Source organism: Grampus griseus (assembly GCF_964374135.1).
Source record: "Grampus griseus genome assembly, chromosome: 10".
Taxonomy (NCBI): Eukaryota; Metazoa; Chordata; class Mammalia; order Artiodactyla; family Delphinidae; genus Grampus; species Grampus griseus.
This window is the reverse complement of record NC_139004.1, coordinates 28,491,666-28,511,072: the sequence shown is the minus strand read 5'-3', so window position 1 is coordinate 28,511,072 and position 19,407 is coordinate 28,491,666. Positions and strand designations below refer to the sequence as shown.

The window sequence follows — 19,407 nt, the reverse complement described above, 5'->3', positions numbered from 1 at the left end:
CTGGATACAGAAGAAAGAAAACAGCTACATACAGTCATCAGTTACATGGTAAGGGTGAAGGGCAGGTCCTCCACTTGAAGGAAGAAGGCCATCGTTTTGAGGGAGAGGTAATATTAAAAATATTTGACAACCAATATGGCGCGAGCCTGACCAGTCTGAACAGTGATACCAACTGAAGATCAATTCAGTTTTTAGGGTTCCTGCTATGTTTGGGGAGAGCCTTCTGAAGACACACTATTCTCACCTATATCAATAACGTCTCAGTAACCGTCCAGCTGTTCTCATCAGTGAGGAATCTAGTGGAGGCTGTTTAACTTGGCTAACAGGGAAGAGAATCCAACGAAAAGCCCAGAGTAGCAGCCCACGTCAAGGCAATGTGTCTTCAGGAGGGCCCCTTTAATGGTAAAGCCCTGAGAAGTTTAGATTTATTCCAAATTCCTGGAGTAAATGGCAGAGCACAACTAAGAAACTCAGAGACAAGCAGAGGCTGAAAGGGAAAGAAACATATCTGATGTCATTTCCAATTTCTTTCTCCTTTTACATTATAAATTCTGGACACTGTCTACTAAAACTCACCAACCTATATGAGCCTGCTATATCTTAGAAAAAGCTGGGAGATATGACCTCATGCTCAGGAGTAACCCTGGGGAGATGAGCAACTTCCTGGTTCCTCAGACTCTGTCTTCCTGTCTGTGAAGTTAGAAGAGAGGGGGAGGGAAATCAAGCACCCTGACATCATAAGCCTCCTATGCCAGGAAGAAGTCGCCAGGACTCTCAGCATCACTGCACTTGGAGGACGAGGGCCTGGGGTCCTTGGAGGACGAGGGCCTGGGGTCCTTGGAGCAGTCTTTAACAGCATTCTCTTTTGGAGGGATGTGCACCAGAAACATTCATTGTGAAACTGACCTGAAACACATCAGGGAACGGTTCTCCCAAATCTTCTAAACAACCAGTGCTTCAGATCAGCTGGTCTCCAGGAAACCCTTCATCAGCCCTGAGCTGCCGCGATTTGATGGAGGGGGTGGGAGCAGGAGTGAAGAGGCTTGTACACCTTGCAAGTTTAGAAGCCTGTTCTTGAAATGACCACATCTGTGTGGTCTGATGACCCAATGTCATCATCAATTTATGATTCCAAGCTCCGTATAAATAGGGCAATCGTGAGACTCGTTCTGGGAATGATTTCCTAAGCTCTACACAGCTCTGCCCTCCCGGTGCTCTCTGGTGTTCTCGGCCCCTCTCCCCTGGGGACCCCAGCCTGGATACTCTCCTTGGCTCCCCCTGGGGAGAAGGAAGGCAAGAGGTGAAAGCAAGCCCACATTTGATAAGCCTCTGCCCAGGTGCCTCGTCCTTCCTCCAGTCCAGGGCTCTGCTCCTGGCTTGGTCCCTGAGCACAACCCCTCCCCTTAACATTGCCTGGGTACCACCACCCTGGAAGGAGGTTCCCTGGAGTATTTGAGCATCATCTGCTTAAATGGTTCTTATCCCTGCCTGCATGTCAGAACAAGCACCTGGGGAATTTCTCTTTTTTTTCCTTTCCTCTTTTCATTTGTTTATTTGTTGTTTTAATATCATGCCAGACCAATTAAATTAGCATTTCTGGCAGGGTAGGGGACTGAGCATCTGTATCTGTCCCAGCTGTTTCTGATGCAGAGGGAGGTTTGAGGTCTGCAGGTCCACATTTTCAGCATCCCATTGCTCTATCCACACTCCTGTCACTTTCCATCACCAGCCTATGGTCCTCTGTCTACTAAAGAAACTACATAGAAACAGAATCTTAAGGGGGATGCATTTAGGAGGCAGTCAATCAATGGTGGATGAATGAATGGTTTCATGGGATTATGGACTCAAATGTGATCTACCAATAGTTTTTGATGCAATTAAGCAGCCAAGTCTGTTATTTGAGGTTTATTATATATCTCACATAGAATCAATCACGGTGCACAGTTACGAACCAACAAACACTGAGAACTTTCTGTAGGCCTAAATTCGTGCCACTCATTCATGAATTGACATGAGTCATGGTCCTTGTTCCTAAGAAGTTCTCAATCTCATCGGGAAGGCATGCAACAGAGACTGGAAGAAAAAATGTAAGTTTAAAAGATGCTACTTACTAATCGCCTACTAGGTACCAGGCACAGCCCTCAGTGCCATTACTATGTTCATTCACTTAATTTGCCTCTCACAATAAGCCTGTGAGGTAGGTGTTTTAATCCTAATTCATAGAGGAGAACGTGAAGGGTCTCAGAGAGGTTACCGTACTGACCCAGGCCGCCCAGCTAGTAAGTAACAGAGTGAGAATCGCCCCCAACTTAGCCTGTCTCCAACGTGAGCTGCAGTGTGAAGGGATGAGATGACTGGAGGAAGTTGGACAGGGGGAAGTTGGGTGAGTTTGGGAGTGACCAAGGTCGCCAGCCAGACCCTGAAGGATGGGTAACGTTTTAATGTAAAACGGGAAAAGAAAAGAGAATCCCAGGCAAAGGAGAAGAGCCTAAGCAGAGGCCCTTGTCTCTGTTTAAAGGGAACAAAGCAGCCCAACGGGCGATGTTTAGCGGTCCCTTGAATTCCTTGTGGACGTTGCCTTGGTCAGCTTGTCCAACCACTGTGACGAAGGCTCAGCCACGGTCCCTGGGTATGCATTGCTCTCCTGAGCGATCACCATCAACAGAGAAGGCAGAGCTATTTTTTGCTCTGACTTGGAAAGAAAATGAATGTAAGGACATTAGGGGTCCAGTGATTCTCTCCTTCCTATAACAGACTGTAGTGGAAAGAGCACTAGCTTTGATGCAAAACAGGCCTATGTTCTGATTCCAGCTCCATCACTTAGTAACTGTTGGTGAGACACTTAACCCCATGGAGCCTCAGTTTCCTGATGTGAATAATGGGGATCACAGTACCCGCTTTGCAGCATTGTTGTAAAGATTAGAGATTGTGCCCACGAAGCACAAGAAAGCCTGGTCACAGCTGAATTTCTTAAGGGCTGAGTTGTGTCCTCCAAAATTAATGTGTTGAATTCCAACACCTCAGCAGCTCAGAATGTGACCTTATTTGGAGACAGGGTCTTTAAAGAGGTCATTGCATCAAAATGAGGTCATATGGGTGGGGCCCTAATCCAATATATCCAGTGACCATGTAAGAGGAGATTAGGACACAGACCCACGCAGAGGAATGACCACATGAAGACACCAGAGGAAGACAGCATCTACAAGCCAAGGAGAGAGGCTTCTGAAGAAACCAATTCTGCCAACACCTTGATTTCAGACCTCCAAGCTCCAGAACTGTGAGAAAATAAATTTCTGTTGTTTAAGCTACCCAATCTGCAGGACTTTATTACAGTGTTCCTAGCAAACTAATACAGAATTCAATAAAAATGATATCTCTTTTTATTTTTTATCACTCAAAAAGTGTGAGTATGGCCCTCTGGTCTGCTGCCCAGTATTTACTATTTACTCTGGGAATGTTTTTATGAAAATTGAAAAATGGATTATTGGTGTGTCTGAATAGAGCATAAAACATACACAGTTTAAAACTGAAAGACAAACGAGAATTCATGTCTAGTTCAAGCACTCTTGCCAGCCCTCTACAAACACACACACACACACACATACTAACACACACACACACATGCATGCACGCACACCTCTTAGTTTTTTAGATGAGAAAACTAGGGCCTGGCAAGGGCTATGTGTCTCAAAGGCAGCTAGGGGTTGAGTCAGTCAGGACTGAAGAACTCAACCAAGGATTCTTAAAATTCTATCAATAGATAATAATGTTGTCCTACAGTCAGACAAGTTGTTTGTGATAGGATGGTGGAGAATAATTATCAGCAATGAAGATGGTGATGATGCTGATGGTGATGATGATGCTGATGGTGATGCTGGTGATGCTGATGGTGATGATGCTGATGGTGATGCTGATGGTGATGATGGTGATGCTGATGGTGATGAGAATGCTGATGGTGATGATGATGGTGATGATGGTGGTGATGATGGTGATGCTGATGGTGATGCTGATGGTGATAGATCCCTGTCATTTACTGGATCTGTTTCAGGCATGGTGCTAAGCTCTCTCCGAGGATTATGTCATTTAACCCTTTCAATGATCCTATGATACCACTAAATTATCCCTAATTATTCCATATTCAAAAATGGAAATGGAAGGTTAGAAGGATGAGTAGCTCACCAAGATTGCACAGTTGATATGTGGTAGTGACAAAATTATAAATTTTGCAATCTATTCCATTGGGAAAAGGTACCATTTGGCCTATGAGATCTTCTCAGTGGGATATCAGTAAGAATAAATGAAATACTTTCTCTATATGGACCTTAGACCAGGCAACTGAATTCTAGCCTCACTTTGGCACTGATTGGTTCGTGAACTGGGGCAAGTCACTTCACCTCTCTGAGTCTCAGTTTTCTTTTCAGCAAAGCCAGGGAGCTGATGGCCCCTGGTGACTTCAAATTTGGGGTAGAGGAATTGTCCTCTGAAGGTACCAAAATTTCTCATAATTATTTCAAATCCATTGTAACCTCACTTAGGCTTCTGAGCCTAATCGGAACTATCTCTTGCACTTATCTCTCACATCTCTGGTTGACTACACAAGTCCAGGCCTTCACTGCCCCTCACATGCACCACTGCGATGGCTGGATTCTTTTCCTCTCTGTGCATCACCTATGTAGATGCAAGATTGACCTTATGGAAGTGCTCTTCTCATGTGTTACCTCTGTTCAGCTCCCAGCTGCCTTCGGAACAAAGGCAATGGCTTTTGCTGATGCTCAAGGCCTCATGACCTGGAGCTGGCTTATTTAATAAGCACCTATCATATTTTCACTACTGTAGCTGGTTGCTTTTTCATAATTTAAAATAGTGCAAGAGATTTCCCAGTGTTCATGCAAAAGTAATAATATGAACATTAATCTTTGAGACTTAATCCTGGGAGTGGGGAAGGGTAGTTATTACGGTCAAACTATTTTTCAGTGTTTGGCAAAACCAAAGTAATCCTGTCATCATTTACTTGGTTTCTTGGTCTCCCTTTTTTTCCTGTCCCTTTGCCTCAACATAATCACCACATATTTAAATTCTATCCACCCTTTAATGCTCAGGCAGACGACTGCCTCCTGGTTGGAGATTCCCTGCTCTGTTCAGCTATAAATGGGAGGTCAGGACTTGTGAATGTGGTGGGCACATAAAACTCAAGGTATTTGGTTAAAAAGTGGAGGAGAGAGTAGCGATTCTTCCCATAGGTAAACTGCTTGGTTTCTGTGTCATGCACAGAAGGTGATGTTATATGCATGGCTTTCTTTTTAAGAAAGGAAGAATTGCATTGCATGCTAGGACACTAACAGGGGAAAGCCATGCATCTTACTAATCCTTGGCCTGTGTGTGACTAACTAGACAGGTATTGTATCCTTTGAAAAAGCCAATGGTATATCTTCCTATGCCCCGTTCCCTATGTTCTGGGGCACATATATCTATATTATGCTACTACTAGAGAATAATTCAAAGCAGAGTTCCTCCTGATGGCAGGTGATGATTGGTAGTATGAAATTTCAGGACTTCCATTGCAAATTTGACTGAGATTATTATTCTTTGCTCAGGGTTGCAATTAAGACAGGATGTCATCAATAACCTCCCTCCTGAATTGCAGAAGTGCAGATTAAAAGTCCTCAAGGACGACTTTAAGAGCCTGCCTTCACAGATCTGTATTTTCAAACACAGAAGTGATAAAACTTACCTTTGCTGACCTTATCTAATGAGATGATTCATCCGTCACACATGCAGAACTATAAGCTAAATATTTATTTAACACAAACACGAAACACAATACCAATGAAAGAACTGCCTTGAAATTTTTTTTTTCTATTTAATTTTCCTTTGCCTTAAAATAAAGTCCTGCAGTAGCATTGTGTCAGGGTCGCTCAGTCCTATCAGATTACAGAGGAACATTTGTTTGTACACAATGGGGTCAAGCTTTCTAAAACACACTGCACATGTGTGTGGCATTGATAACCTTTTATCCTTCTTTCCTTGTTGTAAATCACTGGAGGATTTTAACCTTTGAGCAAGAGATTGCCATCTCCACGAAAACATTAAGTTCCTAACTCTGCTCTTATCTCAACCATCTTGCTACTTTCATTTACCACATGGAGGGGTTTCCCTAAGCCCTGGCAAGACAATGCATTTCGACTGCCATATGGGGTTGGCTGCCAGGCTGTTTAGAGCCTCAGGGGACTTGGGTGTTGGTCCAAACCTTTACAGTTCTGTGGTTCTACTCTTTAGGAGGTGAGATTCAAAATAATAGAGTATTCTAATAACAACAATAGTGGCCCAATCAGAGCAGTCCCTGGTCGCTGCAAGAGCAGAGGCCTCGGGGCCCTCATTGCCAGTTAGTGGGGAGGTCTGTGCAAGGGTCCAAGGCAAGCAACCCGGTGACAGAGGCAGAGCGGGGAGGGGGCACTTCGGACAATCCAGGGGCCCCAGGGCAGCAGTTATTTATCTACCTTGTGGTTTCAATTATTCCAACATTTTAATATTTGGAGGGACCATCTTAGCCCTCTGTGTTCCCTCCTTTCTCAGCCCCCATTCACTCCATATCTGACATCAGGCATTGGTGTCCTTAGCCAGTGACTTCACTTCTCTTAAATTTCCATTTTGTTAGACTTTAAGAATAATGTCTGTATGTGTGCTACTTAAAATGAAAAAAGTATTATTTTTCCCCCCAAATACAGTACCCTGAGAAGTCATGGCCATTCCAAAACTTCCTTAATCTGGTTGGTCTGACTTTAGTCCTCACCTTATTATGAAAGGTATTTTCTAAAGGGTAAGCTGGGACAAAGTGAGAGAGAGGCATGGACATAGATACACTACCAAACATAGATAGCTAGTGGGAAGCAGCCGCATAGCACAGGGAGATCAGCTCGGTGCTTTGTGACCACTTAGAGGGGTGGGATAGGGAGGGTGGGAGGGAGGGAGATGCAAGAGGGAGGAGATATGGGGACATATGTAGATGTATAACTGATTCACTTTGTTATAAAAAAAAAAAAAAGTATTTCCTTTTTTTTTTTTTTTTTTTTGTGGTACGCGGGCCTCTCACTGTTGTGGCCTCTCCCGCTGCGGAGCACAGGCTCCAGACGCGCAGGCTCAGCGGCCATGGCTCACGGGCCCAGCCGGTCCGCAGCATGTGGGATCTTCCCGGACCGGGGCACGAACCCGCGTCCCCTGCATCGGCAGGCGGACTCTCAACCACTGCGCCACCAGGGAAGCCCACATCTGTAGTTTTAATTTTCAGTTTAACTTTATTTCCACCTTGATCTCTTTGCTAAATATTAGGAGCATCTTTCCAACTGGACTATTCCACCTGGGTGTAAATTCAGCTCACCCAGAACTAATGTGTCTCTTCTCTCCTAACCCACCTCTTCCCAGGTTTGCCAGCTGCTGGCTTCATTCTTCAGTTTCACAGACTCACAACCCCACAGGTATTCCTGGTTACACGAATCGAGGGCAGGAGTCGGGGGAGCAATTCAACCATTCGCTAAGTCCTGTAAATACCTCCACTGCCATGTTTTCTTTTCCTCGGCCTCCATATTGGTGTGGACATTACCATCTCATCATTATCACTATCACCGGGATGACTGCAGCAATCTCCTGAACCCTCCCTCCTTTCCTCCCTGTCCAATATCCAATACCATCAGCTGATTCTTTTGCCTAGAACACTATTTTTCATAGATTGCTACTGTACCACATTCAAGTACTCTGAACATTCTCAAATGCTCAGAGAATTCACCTGGCAAGCATGGTCACCGCAACCTAAGGAAAACCCAGCCCTGCTACATTTTTCTTCCATGACACTTGGATACAGAACAGGCTGACCTACTCACAAGCTGTTATTGTACCTTTTTTTGCAAAATGTGTCCCAAATATTAACAACAAATATTGGTTGAATGGATTGCTAGCTCTTAGCTTCCTCTCACACTATTCGTGGCAGCTGAAATGACCCACTCCTCCCTTCTGAGATTTACTCATTATTTCAGGTCTTGCTTATTCCCTTAGTAACAACAGTTGCTATCATTTATCAAGCCCTCGCTATATGCTGGCATTAGACTAAGCGCTCTGCATGTACTAGGCTCATTTAATCCTTAAATCCTATATTGTTTGAAATAGCAATATCCCCATTTTACTGATGGAGAAACTGAGACTTCGGTAGATGAAATCACACCCCCCAAGTCACACAGTATGTAGCCAACTCTGTTGCCGAATCTGAGCTCTTACCCTTTATAGCACATGCCTCTTTTCTTGTCTTTCGAGCGATACATCATTCTTTGGACTACTCTGCACTTCTCTCCTCCGCTACTCTGCTGGCCCTGGCATTTGGATTTTTTTGCAGCACTGTTGTGGTTTTTGGAGCACAGCGTAGGAATTAGGCCTCTGGACTGGTAAGTCAGGCTGCCTGAGCTGGAATCCCAACTTCCCTACTTGCCAGCTTTGTGTGCCTCGGGCAACTTACTTAAAACTCTGTGTCCTTTTGTCTATAAAGTACGTATTATAATAGTACCTGAGGTATTGGATTATTGGAATAACTATATGACTTAACAGTCTTTGTAAAGCACTGAACACAGTGCCTGGCACATAATAAGTACTCAGTAAATATTACCTGTTATTATTAAAATTCCCAAGGCCGGTGCCTTGCCTCCCATTCCGAGTATAAGCTGATTAAAGGAAAGGATTCTCTGTCTTTGTAATTCCACAGCTCTTTGCACACCTATCACCGTAAATGCTTCCACTAAGCTGTGACTTTAAAGGTTTCACCTTTGTGATTTTCTTTTAGGAAACAGGCAAGACGCCAGTTATTTTAACCATCATCACTAGAATCAGACAACGTGAGTTGAAATGCTGAGCTGGTAAATAACGTGTGAATTCATAGCGCCTCAACACAGATATTTAACCCAACAAGCCTTCCTGCAGCACCTACTCTGTGTTGAAACTCCCAGGACCTGGGGAAACTGAGGCTGAGAGGCCCCACCCCCACCCAGTGCTCCTTATAAAGGAGACAAAGATTACAGCGATGAGTGATACTAATTTGGATTTTACTGAGAAATGTCAGCGAGGAAGTTTCTAGGGACACAGCTTCTGATTAAAAAACAGCTCTGGGGATTCCCTGATGGCGCAGTGGTTAAGAATCCACCTGCCAATGCAGGGGACACAGGTTTGATCCCTGGTCCAGGAAGATCCCACATGCCGCAGAGCAACTAACCCCGTGAGCCACGACTGCTGAGCCCACGTGCCACAACTACTGAAGCCCACACACCTAGAGCCCGTGCTCTGCAACAAGAGAATCCACTGTAATGAGAAGCCCAGGCACCGCCACGAAGAGTAACACCCGCTCGCCACAACTACAGAAAAGCCCGCGCGCAGTAACGAAGACCCAACTCGGCCAAAAATAAATAAGTAAATAAATAAAATCTATTAAAAAAACCCAAACAGCTCTGAATTATTGTCTATCCATCTATAAATCAATCCAGAAAGCGGCAGATCATGCAAAGGATAATTAGTATTTCTTTTTCTGGGAACTGAGACACATGTTAAAATGACACTGAGTAGAATAGATGACCCCCACCCCCGTAGTCATTTGGCGGCAGAAGAGCACGTCCTGTTTACCTAGAACATTTCATCTGATTTTGTAAACTCTGCAAGTAACAGGGAGCCCATGAATCTGCAGGGAAGCCAGTGGGGTTGTTCTGATTTAAACTTGAAAGGCAGTGCCATTGTCTGGGGAGTAGAGATGCCTCTTCATTCTCACCTGCAGACGTGAGACGGGACTGTTCCTCTCATAAATAGGGCCGCCAAAATCCTAATCCATGATGTTCACAGCTGCTGGGACTCCTGCCCCCAACTTCTCGGCTCCATGAAGCGGTTATCACTTCTGCTTCTCAATTTAGACTTTATCTCTTACAGTTTGGACTCAGTGGTTCTCAACCCTCACTGCATAACAGAATCACTTTGGAGGTTTAAAAACAAACGAACCACACAAAAAAACCATGCCCGAGCCGTTTCCCCAGAGATTCTGACTCAGTTGTTCCAGGGAAGTGTCTGGGCATCGTTTTCTTTTTGTTAAGTTTCTGGGGGTGATACCAATGGACAGCAGGCATTAGAATCTGCTAAAATCTGGACCAGGCAATAGCTTAATCTGCCTACAGACTTCCAGCACAACTGGGAATCCATGTTGCTACCAAGTTGATAGAATCTAGCCAATCCCATTCATTCTCTATTCCACATGACTTTTATCCTTATGTTGGAAAGGCAGACATCTGGGCTTCTTCTTATTTCAGTGCCCCCAAAAGATTAATTGTGAGATGCTGAGCAAACAACGAAACCTCCGAGCCTCTCATTTTTGTATTCCACAAAATGGGAACAAGTTACCTGCTTTACCTATGACATGGTGAAGGATGAGGTGGTCTCTATCAGGGGCTAGCACTGCGCAGTAGGGTGAAATGATTAACTGAATTACCCTGAGAAAGAGTCAAGGCAGGCAAATTTAACAGGATGGTCAAGAAAGCACCAGAGAATGTCCAAAATCAGCAGGGCCAACTGGCCCTCTAGTTTGGGGTAGAGAAGCCTTGGGAAGGGCAAGAAGATGCCAAGTAGCAACTGAAAGTATTTTGTGATTATTCTTGGACTTGACGTTGCTCATGCAACTTCATTCCAGATCCTCTCTCCATGACCCATACCGACTAGTTCACAGTGCTTTCTTCTTATTCACTTGTCTCATAATAATGTATGGAAGGAAAAAAAAAAAAAGGCCACCTTTTTACAGAAAGCTAGAAGAAATAGAAAATGAACCCATCTGTTAAACCCAACTATTATCCACTAAATGAAAAGGGAATCTCTCCCACACTCTCCCCATTTTCCCAGAGCCAACCACTTAATCTAGCTGGCTAGCTATCATCTATCTATCCATCCATCCATCCATCCATCTATCTATCTGGTTAATTTTCTTTTCTTTTATTTTCCAGAACAGAAGGCCTTTGATGGCCTTCAGGAGAGAGGCCCAAGCTACTAGTTGAAAAATCTAGAATTTAATCCCTGGGAAATTGTTATGAATACTATTAGTTGCCAAAACCAACACAAAAATAATAATGCCGAAAATGAATAAAACTCTTCCAAACTTTTCTAAATATTGAAAGAGCTGTTCACATTCCCCATGTATTAGTTTTTCTTTCCAGTGAGAGGACGGTATTGTTAAAGAACAATACATGGATCTGACAATGAGAATTTCTTGTACTCCTATGTGCCCTGACTTGTCCTAAGAGCTGGGAAGACAGAAAAACAAGTCATTTAACTGGTAACATACACAGCAAACAACTGATGGGATAAATTTGGGGAGGGAAAAAAACTAATGCATATCGGGTGTGCGGGACTTGAAAAACTGTTAGGCATAGTCTATTATAGTACGAATATAGTCATGCATTACTTGTGTAATTCAAAAATGAAAGGCCCCAAACATTAGCCCTTTATGAAGGGAAAAACTGAGCTGCAGTGAAGTGGTGTGGCCTGGCTTTCTACAAAGTACAAGAAAACATGGTTTAAACCTAATCCAAAAATGGGCAGAAGACCTAAATAGACGTTTCTCCAAAGAAGACATACAGATGGCCAAGAGGCACATGAAAAGCTGCTCAACATCACTAAATCATTAGAGAAATGCAAATCAAAACTACAATGAGGTTTCACCTCACACCTGTTAGAATGGGTATCATCAGAAAATCTACAAACAACAAATGCTGGAGAGGGTGTGGAGAAAAGGGAACCCTCTTGCACTGTTGGTGGGAATGTAAATTGATACAGCCACTATGGAGAACAGTATGGAGGTTCCTTAAAAAACTAAAAATAAAACTATCATATAACCCAGCAATCCCACTACTGGGCATATACCCTGAGAAAATCATAATTCAAAAAGAGTCATATACAAAAATGTTCATTGCAGCTCTATTTACAATAGGCAGGACATGGAAGCAACCTAAGTGTCCATCGACAGATGAATGGATAAAGAAGATGTGGCACATATATACAATGGATATTACTCAGCCATATAAAGAAACGAAATTGAGTTATTTGAGTGAGGTGGATGGACCTAGAGTCTGTCATACAGAGTGAAGTCAGAAACAGAAAAACAAATACCGTATGCTAACACATATATATGGAATCTAAAAAAAAAAGGTTCTGAAGAACCTAGGGGCAGGGCAGGAATAAAGACGCAGACATAGAGAATGAACTTGAGGACACAGGGAGGGGGAAGGGTAAGCTGGGACGAAGTGAGAGAGTGGCATGAGTGTAAAATAGCTAGTGGGAAGCAGCCACATAGCACAGGGAGATCAGCTCGGTGCTTTATGTCCACCTAGAGGGGTGGGATAGGGAGGGTGGGAGGGAGATACAGAGGAAGGAGATATGGGGATATATGTGCACGTATAGCTGATTCACTCTGTTGTATGGCAGAAACTAACACAACATTGTAAAGCAATTATACTCTAATAAAGATGTTTAAAAAAATGGTTTAAGCAAACCACACATCATAGGGCATTTCCTTCCTTCTAGAACACTCGAGACAAGCCTGCCTGCTCTTGATCCCAGCACTTTTCCTGACATCCTTCCCAGCGCTGACCTGCAAACCCCTTTCCCCTCAGTCTGGGTGGGGCAGCATCTTACATTTCACATTCCCAGGACTGCCTGGGACCTGAGGATACCCATGCCCCTCCTGCTACACTCGGGGTAGCCTCCCCTGCTGCCTGGCATGGATACACTCACATAGCAATTCAAAAATGCTCTGGTCTTTACGGTACTTTCTGGCTCAGGGATGGGAAAACTAATTAAAAAGAAAGAAAAAGGAAAGGAAAGCTTTTTTTATTTTAGAGGAAATCCTAAAAGCATCCCAGCTCACTGCCTGACACTCAGTCTCCCTAAATGCAGTGTCACCAACTTAACCAACAGCCTGCATGCAAAATGCCCTTGACCAGACATGCTCTGTGCTCCCAACACACGTCACAGCTACAGAAAAGAAAATCAGGCAGAGGGTCGTAACTGAAAGATGACTTAAAGCAGTGTCAGAGTGACCTAGCTGCCCCTGAGATCTTGCTACAGAGGGAGACAGACCCCCATTAGGAGAAATGCCTGTTACCTTCCCAGCACCGTTGTCCCAGGCCGGCTCCTGCTCTGATCAGACGTCTAACAAACTTCCAGGTCTCCACTACGAGGCCATTCACCCCACAGCCTCATGCTCGGTGAAGGGAGAGTCAAGCAGGACTCGTCGGGAGGGCTCAGGCAGGTCCGGCAGCTCCAAGCCGAGCTTAGTCTCGCTGCTGACCAGTGCCTTCCTGCCGTGGTCCTCCGAGCCTCACAGGGCCATCCCCGATGGCTAGGCGCTGTTTGAAAGCAAGAAGTGGTTTCTGGTCCTCTTCCCTGGATGGCGCATGCGATTTCCCTCACGCCCATGGGAAGTCCTTCAGGTCATTCTTATCTGGAAACCTATTCACTGAGTGGCCAGACTTGTTTGGCCAATGCCCTAGTTTTTGTTTTCCTTTCTCCAAGAAAAAGTTCAGAAAATGAAACCAGAGAGGACCCCAAATGTGTTAGAGCTCATGGCCGGTGTAGGATGCCTGGTTTAAACCTTTGAAAGATGTCCACTAAATGAGATTGCGTTTTCAGAAAGGAAATTACAATTATCAATGAGTTTCCTTTCTAGTGGCACCAAGAAATCAGAGATTAAAAAAATCTTGAATACGAGAAGACCTAGTGAGGTTGTTTAGTCCTAGCCCCGGGCTTAAGGGAGGGTTGCACTTCAAATATGTCACCTTCAGGGGCATCCAGTTCTCCCAGATTTCCAGGGAAACTCTATGAATATTTGTGCATCTAACTACAAATTCTGTAACACTTAAAATATCATCTCAATAACACTAATGTTTAAAGATAAGGAGATACCTGGAAAAGGGCAGGTTGACAGGCTGCAGTCAGGTGGTTGGGTTTAAAATGAATTAGAATCACTATGTATAAAATAGTCAGTGAGAACCTACTGCATAGCACAGGGAACTCTACTCAGTGCTCTGTGGTGACCTAAATGGGAAGGAAATCCAAAAAAGAGGGGATATACGTATACATATAGCTGATTCACTTTGCTGTACAGCAGAAACTAACACAACATTGTAAAGCAACTATACTCCAATAAATTTTTTTTAAAAAAAGAAGAAGGAGCAAAATAACATCCCTACAGATAAGAAAACATGGCCTAATCTTACCCACAAACAAGAACTGTGAATTTCTATTTCAAAATAAATTTAAATACATTTTTAAAAAGCATAGTAATCAACTATACTTCAATTTAAAAACTAATTCTATAAAAAATAAATAAAATACTACCCTTGACCAATAAGTAAATAAATAAATAAGAAGAATATTAAGACACATACACACAGAGGCAAACAGCTTAAATCATGTCTTAGAATACAGTTGATCCTTGAACAATGTGTGTTTGAAGTGCTTGGGTCTACTTACACGCCGATTTTTTTCGCTAACTACACACGACTGTATGACACGATCCACAGTTAGCTGGTTGACTCCTTGTATGTGGAACCAGGATACGGAGCGCTGATTGTAAAGTTATACACAGATTTTCGAGTGCGGGGGTCGGGGGAGTGCCCTTAACCCCTACGTTGTTCAAGGGTCAAATGGATTCCAAATTTCTTACACTAAATATTTGTGGTATTGACTTTTTCTATACGAAATGGACAAAGACATTCCAGATTCTTTTTTATACTAAAAACCTATAATATTAAATTTAAGTAGTAGAGAACACCTGAGTCTTGAGAATGCAAAGTAGCCTGGGGTTAAGCGTGTGGACACCAGATCTGCCCACTAGTAGCTCCTCAGAAACTTAACAGGTTATTTCATCTTTCTGTGCCTCAGTTTCCTCTTCTGTAAAATCAGGTTAATAATAAGACCTACCTCAGGGTTGTTGGGAAGATTAAATGAGTTCCGTACATGTATAAAGGCTTATAACAGTGCCTGGCATTTAGTGAGCATGTGTGTTAGCTATCGGTATTTCTGCAGAAAAGAGGGTTTTGTTGTAATATCATGTAGGGATTTGGTACTGTCTTTGCCTTTGTTTTCTGCTGGCTTTGCCTCTGGTTCCGTACAGGCGGGCATTTGAAGATGCCTCTAAAATATACCTTCTTGTGTTTGTCATGAGATGTGGTTCCTTTGGGGGTATCTTGAGTGGATTAGTATAGATGCAGATGAACGACACCAGCTGTGTTGGAAGGAATGAAGAAAACGTAGGAGAAGCCTGTACATTATCATGGGGGTAAAGGACACTAACAGAACTTTGCAGGCTGGCGGCTTTGGAAAGTAACTGTAAGAGAGAACTGAATGTCTGGTGGCAGAGTTCGCCCACTCCGGGAGAGGAAAGCTTGCAGACCTTGATACTTCAAAAAAGAGTGACAACGTGGGGGACCTTGACTCAGATGCATCTTGTCTTAAAAAACACCCTGCTGTCAGTCAGCTCCTGGGTTAACGCTTCTTTGAAAGCGCTGTCTTTTCCCTATTTGCGTTGGTTTGTGGGATGCCATCAACTCTGACATGGGACAGGGCGCTGTCAAGGTGGCTGTCCCTTTGCCTCACTGAAGAGCAATTCCTCTCTCATCCATAGTCCTGTTTGTTGCTAGGAACACTCTGTGCTCGTGGCACTCACTTTACAATGAAAACAAAGACAAACAGAAAACGGGACCACCATATGGTCTCAGCTGCAACCCAGAATTCACTGCTGATGGGAAGACTTTGCCCTGTCGCAGCTACAGCTGCCCTGCCGTTGGCTGGGACAGAGCCCTTCTCCTGAGTTCTAAGATGTTGTAGTTGGTGGCAAATTGAACCCAGACTTCAACCAGACTGCGATGGTGCAGCCTGAGTAACTAATTCACTAGTCGTGTTAATCTATGTTTGCGTTAGTATGAGGCACCTCTTAGGGCTTGAGGGGATAACCTCATTGGAGACAGAGCTATTTGCTCAGGCAGAAGTGTCAGCACCAAATAAATGTGTCTTTCCCAGCATGCTCCAGGCTGTGTCACGCCTCTGCCCTTCCCCCTTCTTCATCTGGCTAACTTTTAATGTCCAGTTAAATTGCAGATGTTATTTCTTCCAAGGACCCTCCTAGCTCTCCCCGGCTGGGCCATGTGTTTCCTCTCCCTGACCCCAAACTATCAGGTATGTGTCTTTCTGCAGGTACCAGACTGCACTCAAATGATCATTTTAATGCTTAATGCATTGACTGTAAGTGCCTTGAGGGCCGGGCCCCGTCTTATTTATCATATGCCCAGCTCCTCACTCGGTGCTGGCATGTCCTAGCTGATCCATAAAAGCAAACAAAAGGACTACCGTATGGTCCAGCAATCCCACTCCTGGGCGTATATCCGGAGACAACCATAATTTGAAAAGGTACATGCACCTCAATGTTCACTGCAGCACTATTTACAATAGCCAAGCCATGGAAGCAACCTAAATGTCCAGTGACAGAGGAACGAATAAAGAAGATGTGGTACATAGATACAACGGAATATTACTCAGCCATAAAAAAGAATGAAATGATGCCATTTGCAGCAATATGGATGGACCTAGAGGTTATCATACTAAGTGAAGTAAGTCAAAGAAAGACAAATATTATACGATATCACTCATATGTGGAATCTAATTTAAAAAATGATACAAAATGAACTTATTTACAAAACAGAAACAGACTCACAGATTTCAAAAACAAACTTATGGTTACCAAAGGGGAAATGTGGGGAGGGAGGGATAAATTAGGAGCTTGGGATTAACATATGCGCACTACTATATGTAAGATAGATAACCAACAAGGACCTACTGCATAGCACAGGGAACTCTACTCAATATTCTGTAATAACCTATATGGGAAAAGAGTCTGAAAAAGAATGAATATATGTACAACTGAATCACTTTGCTGTACACCTGAAGCTAACTCAACTATACTCCAATAAATTTTTTTTTAAAAAGGCAAACATAAGGAAACTGCTTCATTTCATTCCATGCCTGGGTTCTCCTCTTAACACTGGCATGTCCCATGGCTCAGTCTTTGGAACTCTTCTCTGTTGACACTTATTCCCCAGGTGATCTCCACCAGTTTTGTGGTTTAAAACTTTGTGCTGGTGACTTCCAAACATCTACCTCAATCACAGACCTCACTCCTGCACTTCTGACCAGTACATCCAACTTCTCACTTGATAAATCCACTTGTATCTTCAATAGGCTCTCAAACGTAACATGTCCGAAAACAAAACTGGTCTTCTCTCCCAAGCTAGTTTTTCCAACAGTCTCTCCCATCTCAGTGAAGGGCGTCTCCATCCTTCCAGGTTAGCCAGACCAGAACTCTAAGACTCATCCTCGAGTCCTCCCTTGCACACTTTAATTTGTCAACAAATCCTTTCTACCTCCAAAATACACGCGTGGTTGGGTATTTCTTACCCCTTCCACTGCTATCACTCTCATCAAACCATCATCACCTCTTGCCTGGATGATCATCTTTACCTCTAATTGGTCTCTGTGTAAGACTGCAGTTGAAATGGTCTTCATAAGATCTAAGCTATGTAATGTCCACCTGCGCTCAGCCATGCTCTCATCTCACACAGTCAAGGTGAACGTCTTTTCAGTGGCCTGTAAGGTCTAGACCATTGGCAGCTTTGCTCCTCCCACCATATCCTCCCTTAATTCCTCTCCTTCTTTCCACGTTGCTCCAGCCATACCGGCTTTCCTGTGAGCCAGGTTGTGCCATCCCAGAGTCTTGGCACTGGCCATTCTCTCTGCCTGGATGCTTTTAGCCCAGATATCCTCGTGTCTCACTCCCTCACCTCATTCCCACCTTTGCCCAAACATTGCTTCCTTAGTGAGGCCTTCCCTGACCACCATACCTCACACTTCAGTCCTCCCAACCACCTTCCCTGATGAATTTTTTCCATATCACATATCACCTCTAATACACTATAATGTACTTATTTATTTTATTGGCTGTCTCCACCTTCTAACCCTCCACTAGGGTGTAAGCTCCCTGAGGGGAGAGATGCCTATTTGGTTCACTAAAGAAGCATATTTGAAAGTGTAACATGAAAGCAAAGGTAAGAACGCCACGATGTTAGTATATACACAGCAGAGGTAGACACCAAAGTCCATAATTATTCTACTTGTAAAACGCTCACACTTCCACGTCTTGGCAGGGTACGCCCTATTTGTCTTTTTTTAATCCACAACCAGATGTTGGTAACACTTTTGACCCAGTGTGACTCAGGGTCAGCTCTCCTTTGTTATTTCTATAACGAGCCAGGAAAATTCCCCTCTGGCACTGACCTGTCCTTATGCAAGGAAGAAACCGACAGAAAATTGGGTGGTTTTATGGTATACAAATGGTCTTCTTCTTATCTTGTGTGTGTATCTTGGCAGAGTCTCTGCTAATTGGAGTTGATCATATTTGTACTCAGCTGCGGCCTCTCAGGTTTTATTTGCATTTGCTGTTACTGGATCCATTCCACCCATAGACAGATTTATTATGCCTTCTTGGCGTAAGTATCTTTCAGATACTTACATTATTTTGCTGTGGTAGATCCCAAAGCTTTCCATCTTTTGGACCAACTGGATACAGTTGACTGCCATGTTCCAGCCACCTTCTTATGTCTCCCGTGATGGTCCTAGCTTCGGTCAGAGATCCAAAGCACCCTCCAAGTGAAGTCCTATTTTGGACCACAGCCAAGACTACCTTCCCTGCCTTTTCTTGGAAGAGGGAGAGACAGCATATGGGAAAATGGAGACAGATGCAGATGAAATGCAGAAAATGCAGCAAATGGAGACAGATCTGTAGAGGTGACATCAACAGCCTTCTCTTGGCCTTTGTTGACCTTTTCTTATGCAGGGTTGACCGTCAGTGGCCTGGCAATCATCCCTAGCCTTTGGATTCCACCTTTGGCTCTTACAGGTGACCCACTAGCCCATCCATGCAGCAGGAAGTGCATACTGTTGCCCATATATCAGCCACACGCTGCAGCCTTGGTGTGCACGGATGTCAGAGTTATTGATGGACCACATGTATCACTGACTCCTCCTCCTTTATCCCCGCCCCCATCCCCACTACCCTCTCTTTCAGCAACATGGAGAAGAGCTAGGTATTTGAGGACATGGGCATTCCTTCTTGTCTTGGTCTGGGAAGGAAGCTGTTTTGAAGGAAGCTGAATCTGGTCTCAAGTGTGCAAGTTCCTTTGTATGTGAACATGGGTGGTGGCTCCTCTTCTAACTTCTGCTCCTTCACTGTGTGTCCTGGGTGCAGGTGCTCTGATGCAGGTATCATATGCCTCAGGCAGCAGTGAGGGCATCTGC

At 44.0% G+C, this 19,407-nt stretch overlaps 1 protein-coding gene across 5 annotated transcripts in view; it reads right to left on the bottom strand.

Moving 5' to 3' along the window:
• The window catches only part of ADGRF5 (adhesion G protein-coupled receptor F5), a 108,956-nt gene that overhangs the window by 60,880 nt on the left and 28,669 nt on the right, over positions 1-19,407 (bottom strand). For 4 of the 5 annotated variants that reach the window (XM_082663754.1, XM_082663757.1, XM_082663756.1 and 1 more), the window contains exon 1: positions 13,163-13,392. The exons of the other annotated variant lie outside the window; for it this stretch is intronic. The gene's annotated coding sequence lies outside the window, so the exon portion shown is untranslated. Of the gene's footprint in view, positions 1-13,162; positions 13,393-19,407 lie in introns of those variants that run through there. 5 annotated transcript variants of the gene reach the window in all.